The 12,658-nt window shown below is 45.5% G+C and overlaps 1 long non-coding RNA gene across 1 annotated transcript in view; it reads left to right on the top strand.

Annotated features, from left to right (window-relative positions):
- Nucleotides 1-5,047, top strand: part of LOC115065207 — a 54,006-nt gene extending 48,959 nt beyond the window's left edge. Inside the window, exons 2-3 of the long non-coding RNA XR_003844993.1 lie at nt 4,150-4,194; nt 4,868-5,047. This is a non-coding gene — a long non-coding RNA (uncharacterized LOC115065207). The remainder of the gene's footprint in view (nt 1-4,149; nt 4,195-4,867) is intronic.
- Nucleotides 5,048-12,658: the final 7,611 nt, after the last annotated feature.

Raw genomic sequence — 12,658 nt, 5'->3', positions numbered from 1 at the left:
AGATATGCACTCACTGATAAGCAGATATTAGCCCAGAAACTTAGAATACCCAAGATACATTTTGCAAAACACAAGAAAACCAAGAAGGAAGACCATCATGTGGATACTTCATTCCTCCTTAGAATAGGGAACAAAATACCCATGAATGGATATAGATACAGAGACAAAATTTAGAGCTAAGATGAAAGGATGGAAAAAGGAAAACCTAAAAGAAAAGAAAAGAAAAGAAAAGAAAAGAAAAGAAAAGAAAAGAAAAGAAAAGAAAAGAAAAGAAAAGAAAAGAAAAGAAAAGCTCTGTAAGATTTTTGGGAAATGCTTTGACTTTAAAATTTTTAAAACATTTTTTATGTATGTTTTGCCCATACAAATATACATATATACATACATACATACAAGCATACATACATACATACACACACACACACACATGAACGTGTGTGTGTGTGTGTGTGTGTGTGTGTGTGTGTGTGTGTATACACTATGTGCATGACCATGGAAATCAGAAGAAGGCATCAGATTCCCTGGATCTGGGGTTATAGAAGGTTGTGAGCCACCATGTGGACACTGGAAACTTGTTGGGCTGTGGGTACAGGGCAAGAGGGGAAAGGGGAGAGAGCCCACGTCCCGCCAGAGTTCCTGTACTCTGGGCAGGCAGATGTGGGAGGACTACCGGACGCTTTCCACTGGCTGTGTCAAGCCACTGACCCCACTTGGTGGGAGGGGGACAAGGGGCAGCCCCCGTACCAGGTTCTCAGTCTCCAGCATCCCACTCTGGATACTGCAGAGGAGATAAGAATAGAATAGGAGTCCCAGGGTGACACTCTCGGCCCCAGGGATACAGAAAGAGGCCAGAGGGAGAAAGGTTTTCACACAGGTGAGAGTCCTTAGTGCGGGCCTTGATGAATAGAGACAGTCTATGGTTTTAGAGCTTTATTGTAGAAAAGGTACAGGGGGAGAGAAAAGGTAGAAAGAGAGAAAGACCAGCCATGGCCAAGAGGAGAGAAGGGGGGAAAGGAGAGAGAGAGAGAAAAAGGCTAGAGCAAGAAAGCTTAAAGAGAGAAAGAGGTAAAAGCTTAGAGAGTAAGAGAGAGAAAGAGTAAGAGGGAGAGAGAAAGGAAAGTGAAAGCTTAAGAGAGTGAGGTGGGGCCAAGCAGCCCCTCTTACAGTGGGCTGTGTTATCTTGCTGTTGCTAGGTAACTGGGAGGAGTCTAGCCTGAAGGTCAGAAGCTTGGGACATTGTGTACATGACTACTAGCCACATGCTTCTCTTGTGGGTGCTGTGGAGGCAGTAACTTCAACAGGAGCCAGGGGTCCAGGAGACATGGGGGAATACCTACCGTCTCATGTAGGTGGAAATTACCACTCACCGGGTTCCAGAATTCCACCTCAGCTCGACTGGGGACCAGCCTGTCTGTACATAGCCCATTGCCTCACAGAAACTAAGCCTGGGTCACCTTCAAGGACAACAAGTTCTTTTCCATCGAGCCACCCCTGACCCCTATGAGTGACTCATTACTTATGCTTGATGCATTCCTGGCTCTTGAAACTCACAGGAATCTTGGGCTCTGTGGTGGTTTTATTATGCTCAGCCCATGGGAAGTGGCACTATTAGGAGGTGTGGTCTTGTTGGAATAAGTGTGACATTGTTGAAGGAAGTGTATCTCTGTGTAGGAGGGATTTGAGGTCTCTTGGTGCTCAAGCTCTGCCCAGTGTGGAAGAGAGCTCCCTCCTAGCTGCCTGTAGAATACAGACACTTTCTGGCTTCCTTTGGAACAAGATGTAGAATTCCAAATTCTGTATTTCCATGTCAGATGTCCAACTCTTTTCAGTTTTGTTGGTTGCAATGCAATTCTTTCTCTTGGATTAGTTCTATCCCCCTGTTAGCAGCTTTCCTCAGCTCTGGCATCACAAACATATTGGGGTCTCCAACACAACTTCAGTGTTATAGCTTCCTGTTCCAATGTCTGGGATCCACACATGATCTTCTGGGCTCCTCTAAGGAGCTTGGGTCACTTCTCCTACCCTTTGCAGCACTCTAGCCTCTGGCTGACTCCACCCCACTGCTGTTGCTGTTCTTGGTGATCATCCCATGGTACTGACATCTATAATACACTGGGATCTTCTGCTGCAGCTAGGCTTCCTGGATATACTCTCATAGGCTCTCTTCATGGTGCCAAGCCTCAGCTTCTTAACATGACCCCTTCAGTCCTGGGTCATCAGCTGCAACTGAGGCTGCGCCTTCACTAATGGCCATTCCTGGCTTCTCACAGTGCCAAGCCTCAGTTGCTCTCCATGATCCCTTCATGCCTTCAAAACCAGGACCACCTGGGTGATTCTTACACATTACCCAGTCTGGCTCCCAGCCTAATGCCTATCTCTGGAACACAGTTTATTTGTGATACTTCTTGGAAGATTTCATCTAAGTGATGCTGGTCTCTTCTTCTTCTTCTTTTTTTTTTTTTTATTTTGTTTTTTTTGAGACAGGGTTTCTCTGTTTAGCCCTGGCTGTCCTGGAACTCACTTTGTAGACCAGGCTGGCCTCGAACTCAGAAATCCGCCTGCCTCTGCCTCCCGAGTGCTGGGATTAAAGGCGTGCGCCACCACGCCCGGCTGCTGGTCTCTTCTTAACCAGTGCTAATTTCTTAGCTCCAGCTACCCAGCATAAATAGTTCCAGGATCCCTTTCTATTCTTGACTCTAAAGCCAGAGCCATGGGGCTGAAGATGCTAAGTTCTGCTGCTTGCTGGGGAAATTACATCAACACCAACTTTCTGTTTACCAACTCCTTCACTGCCTAAGCTTGACTGTCCTGGAACTTGCTCTGTAAACTAACCTTAAACTACAAATGCCTCTGGATCCTGAGTGATGGGATTAAAGGTGTGTACCACCATGCCTGGACCTAAACTTTTTTAAATTCCCTTTTACAAGATCTTTATAAGTTCTGGATTATAACTCATTCCAGATATAGTCAAGTTGACAACTGAGAATAAGCATCACAATTCATCCCTTGTGAATTTGACATACAATAATATCTCCTTATATCTAAATGAAAATAACCAGGTCATAATAATGCCTGACATAATATAATTATCCTTCCGTTCAACTGCAAATGTATAGACAACAAGCTTAGCAGCATGGGCTCTTGCTCCGAGGTCACCACTTCCTTAATTCCATTTAATATCTTTGAACACATGATTTAGCTCCATTCCATTTCCTGGTGACCTCTAATACTTGAATTAAGCATATGAATTCATCATACATTTTGTATTTTTCCTTTCTAAGTTTGCTATACTTGATCAAAATGATCTTCATGAGAGTAAACGAGAGGGCAAAAAATCTATGTTGGACTTTTTTTGAGACTTTCTTTGTCAATGCAATTAATCTAAATCTCTTCTCTTTAGCCTCAAGCAGACTCTTCAGACAAAGGCAAAAAGCAGCCACATTTTCACCAAAACATTACAAGAATGATCCGTAGGCAACATACTAAAATTCTTCTCCTTTGAAATATTTTGAGCCAGAAACAGGTCAAATCACCCTATCTTCCACATTCCTTCTAAGATGGTCCATTACGCCCCACTTAAAGCATTCCATTGCTTTCCAGATCCAAAGTCCCAAGACCCACATTCCTCAAACAAAAACTATGATCAAGCCTGTCACATCAGTACCCCAGTCCATGGTACCAACTTCCATCTTAGTTTGGTTTTTATTGCTGTGAAAAGACACCATGACCAAGGCAACTCTTATAAAGTGAAACATTTATTTGGGGCTGGCTTACAGGTTCAAAGGTTCAGTCCATTACCATCATGGTGGAAAACATGGCAGCATGTAAGCAAACATGGTGTTGGAAGAACCAAGAGTTCTATATCTTGATCCAATAGCAGCCAGGAGGAGACTGTCTTCTACACCGGGCAGAGCTTGAGCACTAGCAGACCCCAAAGCCTACTGACACAGTGACACATTTTCTCAAGATCACACCTCCAAATAGAGCCACTTCCTGAGGGCCAAACATATTCCAACCACCACAGGCTCTCCCAGGCTTAGGATCCCCCAAAACACTCTCTTGCATGTAGCCCTCCTCCTCAATTGAATTATTTCTCTTGGTTTTTCTCTGTCCAAGTCTCTCAAGTTTAATCACACTGCATTCTGCCAGGACTCCACGGACGCTTATGAATGAAGAGCTTGAGGCCTGAAGAGGGTAAGTACCTGTAAGTGACCCACTTGGAGGGTCACTGGTGCTCCCTGGCTGTCCCCTTTGTCTTGGCATGCCAAACAGCAGCTGTGGTTGGCAGACTGTTTATAAAGGCTATGCCAGAAAGCTTTACTCCTATACCTGGCATGTAGTAGACACTCAACATTGTGGCAATCCTAGGTGGTGAAAGGACTCACTTGAGTCAGATCAGACTAGAAAAAGACAAATACATTAAACTTACTGCAGGAGAGCTGTGGGAAGAGTTATTTTTATATAGAACCTGTTTTCTCTCTGGTTTCTATTGTCACCATGCAAATGGAAAACAGTTCTGATTGGGTGATGTTTTACTCCAGCGTAGAGTCTATAGTCAGAGTTTTGATTGGCCATTCTCGGGCACACCACTCCTAGAGTACTCCTCATCTCATTCCCTCACAAATGTATGCCAGACTTCCATCCCCTGCTGCTTCTTGGCATCTGGACTTTACTGTTCAACAACTCACACTGCATGCTTTACCCATGTCTTCTTTGTTACAACAACTGTAGGTGGGTCAAAGAACTATTCGCTTATCTATTCGGTTAATGAAGCTGAGAGAGACCTTCTCTGCACCTGGCTCAGTGCTGCCAGATAGAGATGGAGACATGAACAATAGGTAAGTAAGCATTTTGCATTCTCTTCCAGGCACAAAGAACAGCATGTGCAAAAGAGATGGCCAGAGCCGGGTGCCTGTCATCCCAGCAGGAGAGAGGCGGTACACATTTGAGGCCAGACAAGGCTATAGCTGCTGAGAGAATCTTCACTCTAAATGAGTCCTCAGTTAATAATCCAATACCAAATGATCAGTCCTGAAATCATATACATACACGCAACAGTGAATGGAATCAGCAGGTTGTATTTATATACTTTGTGCATGCGTGCATGTGTGTGTGTGTGTGTATGTGTGTGTGTGTACATGCACACATCTGTGTATGTGCATGCAGCTGTGTGTGTGCGTGCATGTATGTACACACACACACTCACACACACACACGTGTGTGTGTGTGTGGTGGGAGGAGAATAATAAAGAAGAAGAAGCTCTAAATTTGGGAGTGTAAGGGTGTCATGAGAAGGGCTGGAGGGAGAGGACATGAGAGGGGTTGGAGGGAAGAAAGAGAAGGAAGGAATGATATAATTATATTTTCACTAAAATAAAATTAAAAAAACTGTAGGATGATAAAATAAGAGCCATAAGCAGAGAGCAGTGAAAGAAAATAAAAATAAAGGTTAAAACAATATCAAAAGAAAAGATCAATAAACATTTGTGCGCAGAAGAGCCAGGCATGGTGGCTATAATTCCAACACTCAAGGAGCTAAGGCAGGAGGACTGTGAGTGTGAAACCAGGCTGGGCAAGAGCCTGCCTCACAAACAGAAAGAAGAAATAAAAAACAAGAAAGGAAAGAAACAGATGAAATGTAAGTAGCATCTGAACGTGTAAAAAGATGGATATTTCTTCATAAGTAACTTGTAGACGAGACAACCGTGGGCACCTTGGCCTTCACCTCTCAGACTAGCAATTACCTGGATCTGCAGCTGCAGGCGGCTGTGGAGACACAGGCCTTCCTGTGCCCTGCTGGTGGACACATGAGCACAGCCACTAGTCACCTCTATCAAATAAGAACCATACGCCTTCGGGGCCAGCAATCCCTTTTCTTGGAGCTTGTCCCACAAGCATCTGCATGCAAGAGAAGTGCACATTGCAGCAAGATCCCAAGCCATCTGATTCTCATCAGCAGAGGACTGGTTGGATAAGCTAAGGACTGGCATTCTATCACCAGGAAGCCAAATCTGGCCCTTTGCCTGGCTGTGTAGCATTTTCAGACTATGGAGAGTTTTAACATTTTGTGGGGAGGAGGGCTGAGCCAGGGCCCCACTCTGTAGTCAGTCTGACCTGAAATTTAAGGTTTCTCCTGACTCAGCCTCCTGTGTGCTGGGATTATGACAGCATGAGATGCCGTGCCCAGATATTAACATTTTAAAATAGTTTTTAAAAATCAAAAGGAAAATTCTATTTCCATGATTCAAGAGCTTTCTGGAAAATTCTTTCATTGTTCATAAATAAATCTTATTGGAACTTTGTCATGTTCCTTTCTTTGTATATTGTCTCTGCATTCTTGTACAAGTGGACTGAATACTTTCCACAGAGACTCTCTGACCTCGTGGGTCCTAAAATATTTACTGTCTGATGCACGACAGGGAAAGCTGGCTGGGTTAGACTATATCCATGAGACTGAGTGTCCAGCTATAGAAAGCAGCCAGAGGCTTTTACCAGTTGCCATGGGAACGTTCCTACAATCTATTACTAAGTTTTAAAAGAGTTGATTTAGGAAGGGGTGTGATTCATATAGCAAGAATCACATTTGATCTTGTGAGTGAATGCAAAAGAATATTTTACCTTATTTCGTATATATTTAATGCATGTAATAATTGTCTGGAAGAAAATACAAGCAATTGATTACTCACGATTATCTTTGCTGGAAGAGATCAGGGAACACAGATGAGAAAAGCGATTGTGTATGTGCTTGTATAGATGGCCGTTACTCAAAAGAGTAAGCAGAACTCATGTTAGTTATTTTTGAACATTGGGTATACTTACTTTATGCATATGAATGTCTTGCCCACATGTATGTATATGCATCACTGAATTCAGAGGAAGGCATCAGATATCCCTGGAACTAGAGTTACAAACGGTTGTGAGCCATTTTGTGGGTGCTGTGAACCATTGCCCAGACCTCTGCAAAGGAAGAAGTTGTTCTTAACCACTGAGCCATCTCCATCCCTGTAAAATACGCTGTAGTGGGGAGCATGGGCTTTGATGGCTGCAAGGATCTGACTTTGTGTGTGGAATTAAGACTGGGCATGTTTGGGAGCCTGATGGGAAAGAACCCCCATGGTGGGCTCAGGAATATATAAAAGATCAATTTGTTAAAAAGAAAATTCTGGAAACAGGTATGGGTAGTGAAGGGGGAGAGGGTTGGTCAGAGGTTGCCTCCCAGGAGAGAACTTGGAAGGCTAGGAACATTCTTGCCGGAGAAGGGAGATCCTTTACTATAAATCTTGCTGCCTGGTTTCTAGAATTTTATTTTCAGAAGGAAAAGGTCTTCAACAAAGCTGCATTGCTGGCATGGTCCATGGGGAGGGGTGTGGTCATGGTCCATGGGGCGGGCTGCAGTTTGAAGGGCCAAGAGCTGGAAGCACAGTGCAGTGGAGCAGCTGGTGTAGAATGTGTTTGGCCCTGAGTGGTCTCAGCAGCAGCACACAAGAAATAAAAATGGAAAGGGAGTCTGGCAGTGCAGAGGGGCTTTAAACCAGATCCAACCTCCAAGAGTCTAAAGAAGAGAATAGAGAAGCCACCTGTCCCTTGGTAACTTCATTCTGACCTCCCAGGCCAGGCCATGGCATAAACCGCCCCTGCAGTGATCTCACAGTGATCAAGGCTAGTACCACTGAACTTGAGAGCATCCCAGGAGCTGCTGTCACCCTGCCTACCTGGTCCACTGTCTTCCTTATACATGGCCAACGAGATCTCTAGAGGGGACATCAGACAGTGACGTCTACCCAAGGCCAACTGGAATGCATGCCCGTCCCTCTTCGACATCTTCCCACCCCCACTGCCCTTTTCCACCTCAGTGCCATTATGGGGAGCTTCCCCACACCCAAGCTAGAAATTTGATTTCTGGAGTGCAGCTAGCATGTCTTTCAACCAATATTTCCCCTTCTTATTCCTATATAGTGTACCTGCCTCAACCAACTGCACCCATAGATCTTTGGGGACTTAATGACATTTGCCACCTACAGTGGTCTGTGTGGTGCATACCCGAGCCTAGTGGCTTAAATTGAGGCTTCTTAAAAGTTTTCCACTTGTGACTGCCCTTTCACCTAAAAAATGTTTATGTGGTTGGGTCTAGAAGTAAATAGAATGGGTAGACAGATCAAGTATTTGCTGATGAGCAATCATAAAGAAATTTACTTTAAAACAATTCTTTGGAATGCATACAATTTTACAGTTTATTAAAATAAGCATTAAAGCCAGTTTACATGCTATTGAGATGCTTGCTTATTTTACATAAAGACTCAAGTCACAGCCGGATACTGCAGGGTATGGATACAGCAGGGTATGGATACTGCAGGGTACAGATACTGCAGGGTACAGATACTGCAGGGTATGGATATTGGAGGGTATGGATACAGCAGGGTACGGATAATGCAGGGTATGGATACTGCAGGGTAAGGATACTGCAGGGTATGGATACTGCAGGGTATGGATACTGCAGGGTATGGATACTGCAAGGTAAGGATACAGCAGGGTATGGATACAGCAGGGTATGGATGCTGCAGGGTATGGATACTGCAGGGTATGGATACGGCAGGGTACGGATACTACAGGGTATGGATACTGCAGGGTATGGATACAGCAGGGTACGGATACTGCAGGGTATGGATACTGCAGGGTACGGATACTGCAGGGTATGGATACTGCAGGGTACGGATACTGCAGGGTATGGATACTGCAGGGTACGGATACTGCAGGGTAAGGATACTGCAGGGTATGGATACTGCAGGGTACGGATACTGCAGGGTATGGATACTGCAGGGTATGGATACTGCAGGGTACGGATACTGCAGGGTACGGATACGGCAGGGTACGGATACTACAGGGTACGGATACTGCAGGGTACGGATACTGCAGGGTACGGATACTGCAGGGTACGGATACTGCAGGGTACGGATACTGCAGGGTACGGATACTNCAGGGTACGGATACTGCAGGGTACGGATACTGCAGGGTACGGATACTGCAGGGTACGGATACTGCAGGGTACGGATACTGCAGGGTACGGATACTGCAGGGTACGGATACAGCAGGGTATGTTGCTTCTGCAACAGTTTTTGGAGCTGATTGTTATTTTGATTTTATAATTACCAATATCACTTCCCATGAACACATAGTACAAAATGGCAAAAGCACCTTTAGGGCCATTTCAGACATTTCAGTGTTGGAAATTCTGTCATAATCACAAACCGAGCAACAGTTCTTGGGGCTGGAGAGATGGTTCAGCAGTTAGGAGCACTGACTGCTCTTCCATAGGTCCTGAGTTCAATTCCCAGCAACCACATGGAGGCTCACAACCATCTGTAATGGGATCTGATGACCTCTTCTGGTGTGTCTAAAGACAACTACAGTGCACTCGTACACCTAAAATAAATAAATAAATCTTAAAAACAACAGTTCTTAAAGTCCTGCATGCTAAAAACAAAATCCCAAGTTTACTTATCTGATACTTGCATCTGAGGAACCGCAGAAGGAAATTCAGAGTCTTGTTCTCCATAATTAAACCATTGTATTCCTGTAAGAGTGGAAGGCCTGCACACACAGTACATACAATCACATGTTTTAGGCAGCATCCTTTGGTATTCTGTGGTGGTGGTGTGCATGGTGCAAAGTGTGTACACTGTATGTTCAGAACCAAGGCTGCAGTCAACATGGCGTGGATGAGCACTGACAGAAACACTCAGTCATTTTGCATTTCACTGCTGCCAAGTTTTCTGTCCAAACCCTACATCCAGCTGTGTGGCCCCATGTGGGAATCTGACCCATAGCTTACGAAGCCATAGTTTTGGAGACTGGGCATCTGAGATAAAGACGTGGTGGATTCTGTACTGCAGTGAGGCAGGGGTCCTCCCCCAGAAGTTTTCTTATAATGAAGTGACAATGGATAGATTAGTAGGAGAAAAGACATAGGAACTTATTAACATGTGTGACTCAGTAACACAGTACAGGCCTTAATCACACTTACTTTCCAGGCCGTCTGTGTCAGCCCCCCATGCTGGCAAGCCACTCCCCAAAACATGTAAAGATAAAAATAATAATTTTTGAAAGTCCAATTTGTGTTGCCAAACTCCCAGTGGCCTGTCCTTCGCCTCCCACACCCTTGCCAGAAGCCATCAGTTGTGGTGAGCTACACCTCAGCATCCTATCACACTGCTGTAAGAGTTCTCTTCACTGGCTTCCTGATGAGGCTGCTACTTTGGGGGGGGGGTAATTGGGGTGGGTAGAGGTTGTCACAGAAGCCCTCCATGTCCCTTATTTCAACTGTGTGTCTCCAGTCATCTATATCACAGCAAAAGACGCCTCCTTGCTCTTCCCAGCCAGTGGGGGAGGGCTGGGGAGAGGGATGGGACTGGACACACATGACATGGGATGGATGACCAACCCAACACAGACTGATGGATCACAGGCCTCCACACAGTTTCGGTGACAACACAAACCACAAACATAGCAGTAGGACCCCTGGCTCAGACAAGGCCTCAGAGGCAGTGGGGAGCACAGTTGGTAACATGGCCTACAGCTGTAGCAGGCCTGGAAACATCAATGCACCTTCAGGCTGCAGCACAGACCACCAACATCCTCATGGTGGCCACTTTCTGTATTCTTCCTGTAGATGTGCCTCCAGTTCATGAAACCTTAACCCAGTGGTTCTCAACCTGTTGGCCACGACACCATTTGGGGGTGTTGACTGATCCTTTTACAGGGTCACCTACGACCATCAGAAAACACAGATACTTACATTATGATTCATAACAGTAGCAAAATTATAGTTATAAAGTAGCAACAAAAATAACTTTATGGTTACAGGGGGTGGCGAATATCACCACAATATGAGAAACTGCATTAAAAGGTCACAGACAGCACTAGGAAGGTTGAGAACCACTGCATTAACCCAAGGAAATGGCTTTCTTCCTAGTGATCTGGTCTTTAAGAAGGCAAGGGAATATTAAAGTAACACCCTTTCCAATATCTGGGGGTGGCAAGGCCCTGTAATCTAACCACCAGTTAACAGGGCATGCTGTCTGGGGAAGACACCTTCTGCTCCCCAAAGAGCCCTCTGAGGGCCTACTTCCAGTGTCTGAGACAGCTGGCTTCTCATTGTGTCCTCATGGTGGAAGAGGCTAGGAGCCTCCCCTCACACCTGTCCCCCAACTCTGCAAAGTCCAAAGGAAGCCCACAGAGAGTAAGAACCCACAGGAAACCCCACAGAGTAAGAGGTGAAGAAGGGAGGACTGAAACTTTCCTATGGGCAATTCGACTTCCTATGCAGACAGACACTGCCAATAGAAACACTATTAGCCTAAACTGTCATTAACCGCCTGTTCTTGTGGGCATCATGAACAGCTTCATTTTAAAGAGACATAAGTCCCAGCAGTGACAAGGAGGCCCCAGGGGGTCAATCACTTTATCTGCTCAGGGACAGTGCCTGCAGGTGTGGAGAGTGCTCCAGATGTAAGCAGGAAATTGCTTTGGAACCCATCAGCCCCAGCACTGAGCTCTCAAGGTTGGAAGAGGTGCTTGGATTTGAACTGGGGACAATGAGGTCCTGTATTCTCCCCCCCCCCCAAAGGGCAAGGCCTAGCATAAGAAGGCCTGAGGTCAGATGGTGCTGGCAGCTCTGACACAGAGGGGACAGAGACTCAGCTGTTCTCGCAGAGAGATTCGCCTTCTTCTTTTCTTTCTCCTGCACATCCTGAGGAAGAAAGCGGTTTTCCTTCCTGTTCCTCAGGGCACGGCAGAAGTTGAAAAGGAATATATTTATAGCTGGTAACGAACTTGGCGTCTCAGCATCAGGTCTAGTGACCTCCTTCCATGACCGAATCTGAAAAGGGTGGGGTGGGGGAGCAGCGAAGTCACAAGGAGGGTGTAGAGCTGAGACACTTTGCTGAGTAGCTCTGCACCAACTTGAAACAGATTAGCGTCATCCAAAAGAAGAGAACCTCAACCGAGAAATGCCGCCATAAGATCAGGTTATAATAAGCTTATAATACAATAAGCTGTGGGCATGCTCTCAATTAGTGATCGGTGGGGGAGGGCTCAGCCCACTGTGGGCGGGGCACCCCTGAGCTGGTGGTCCTGGGTTCTATAAGAAAGGGCTGAGCAAGCCATGAAGATCCAAGTCAGTAAGGAGCACCCCTTTATGGCCTCTGCATCAGCTCCTGCCTCCAGGTCCCTGACCTGTTTGGAGTCCTGACTTCCTCTGAAATATGAACAGAAATATGGAGGGGTGGGCCAAGTAAACCCTTCCTCCCCCAGCTGCTTTGACCGTGGTGTTTTATCACAGCAATAATAAGCCTACCTAGGACAGATAGGAAGTTGATTTATGTTTGTGGAATGGATTGAAGAAGCCCCCAAGTCTCTAGCAAGATTAGCACTTCTCTCAGAAAACAGAACCGGACAGGAAAGGGAAGTGTTTGATGGCTGGAAAACGCAAGGGTCTGGCGCCACCTAGTGTCTGCCTGGATCTTGTGACACATAGGGTTCTCTCTCTCCCCTTTCTTTCTTTCTTTCTTTCTTTCTTTCTTTCTTTCTTTCTTTCTTTCTTTCTTTCTTTCTTTCTTTCTTTCTTTCTTTCTTTCTTTCTCTGAAACTGGCTCTAGCTTCC

Source organism: Mus pahari, chromosome 13 (assembly GCF_900095145.1).
Source record: "Mus pahari chromosome 13, PAHARI_EIJ_v1.1, whole genome shotgun sequence".
NCBI classification, from domain to species: Eukaryota; Metazoa; Chordata; class Mammalia; order Rodentia; family Muridae; genus Mus; species Mus pahari.
This window is presented reverse-complemented; position numbering and strand designations above follow the sequence as displayed.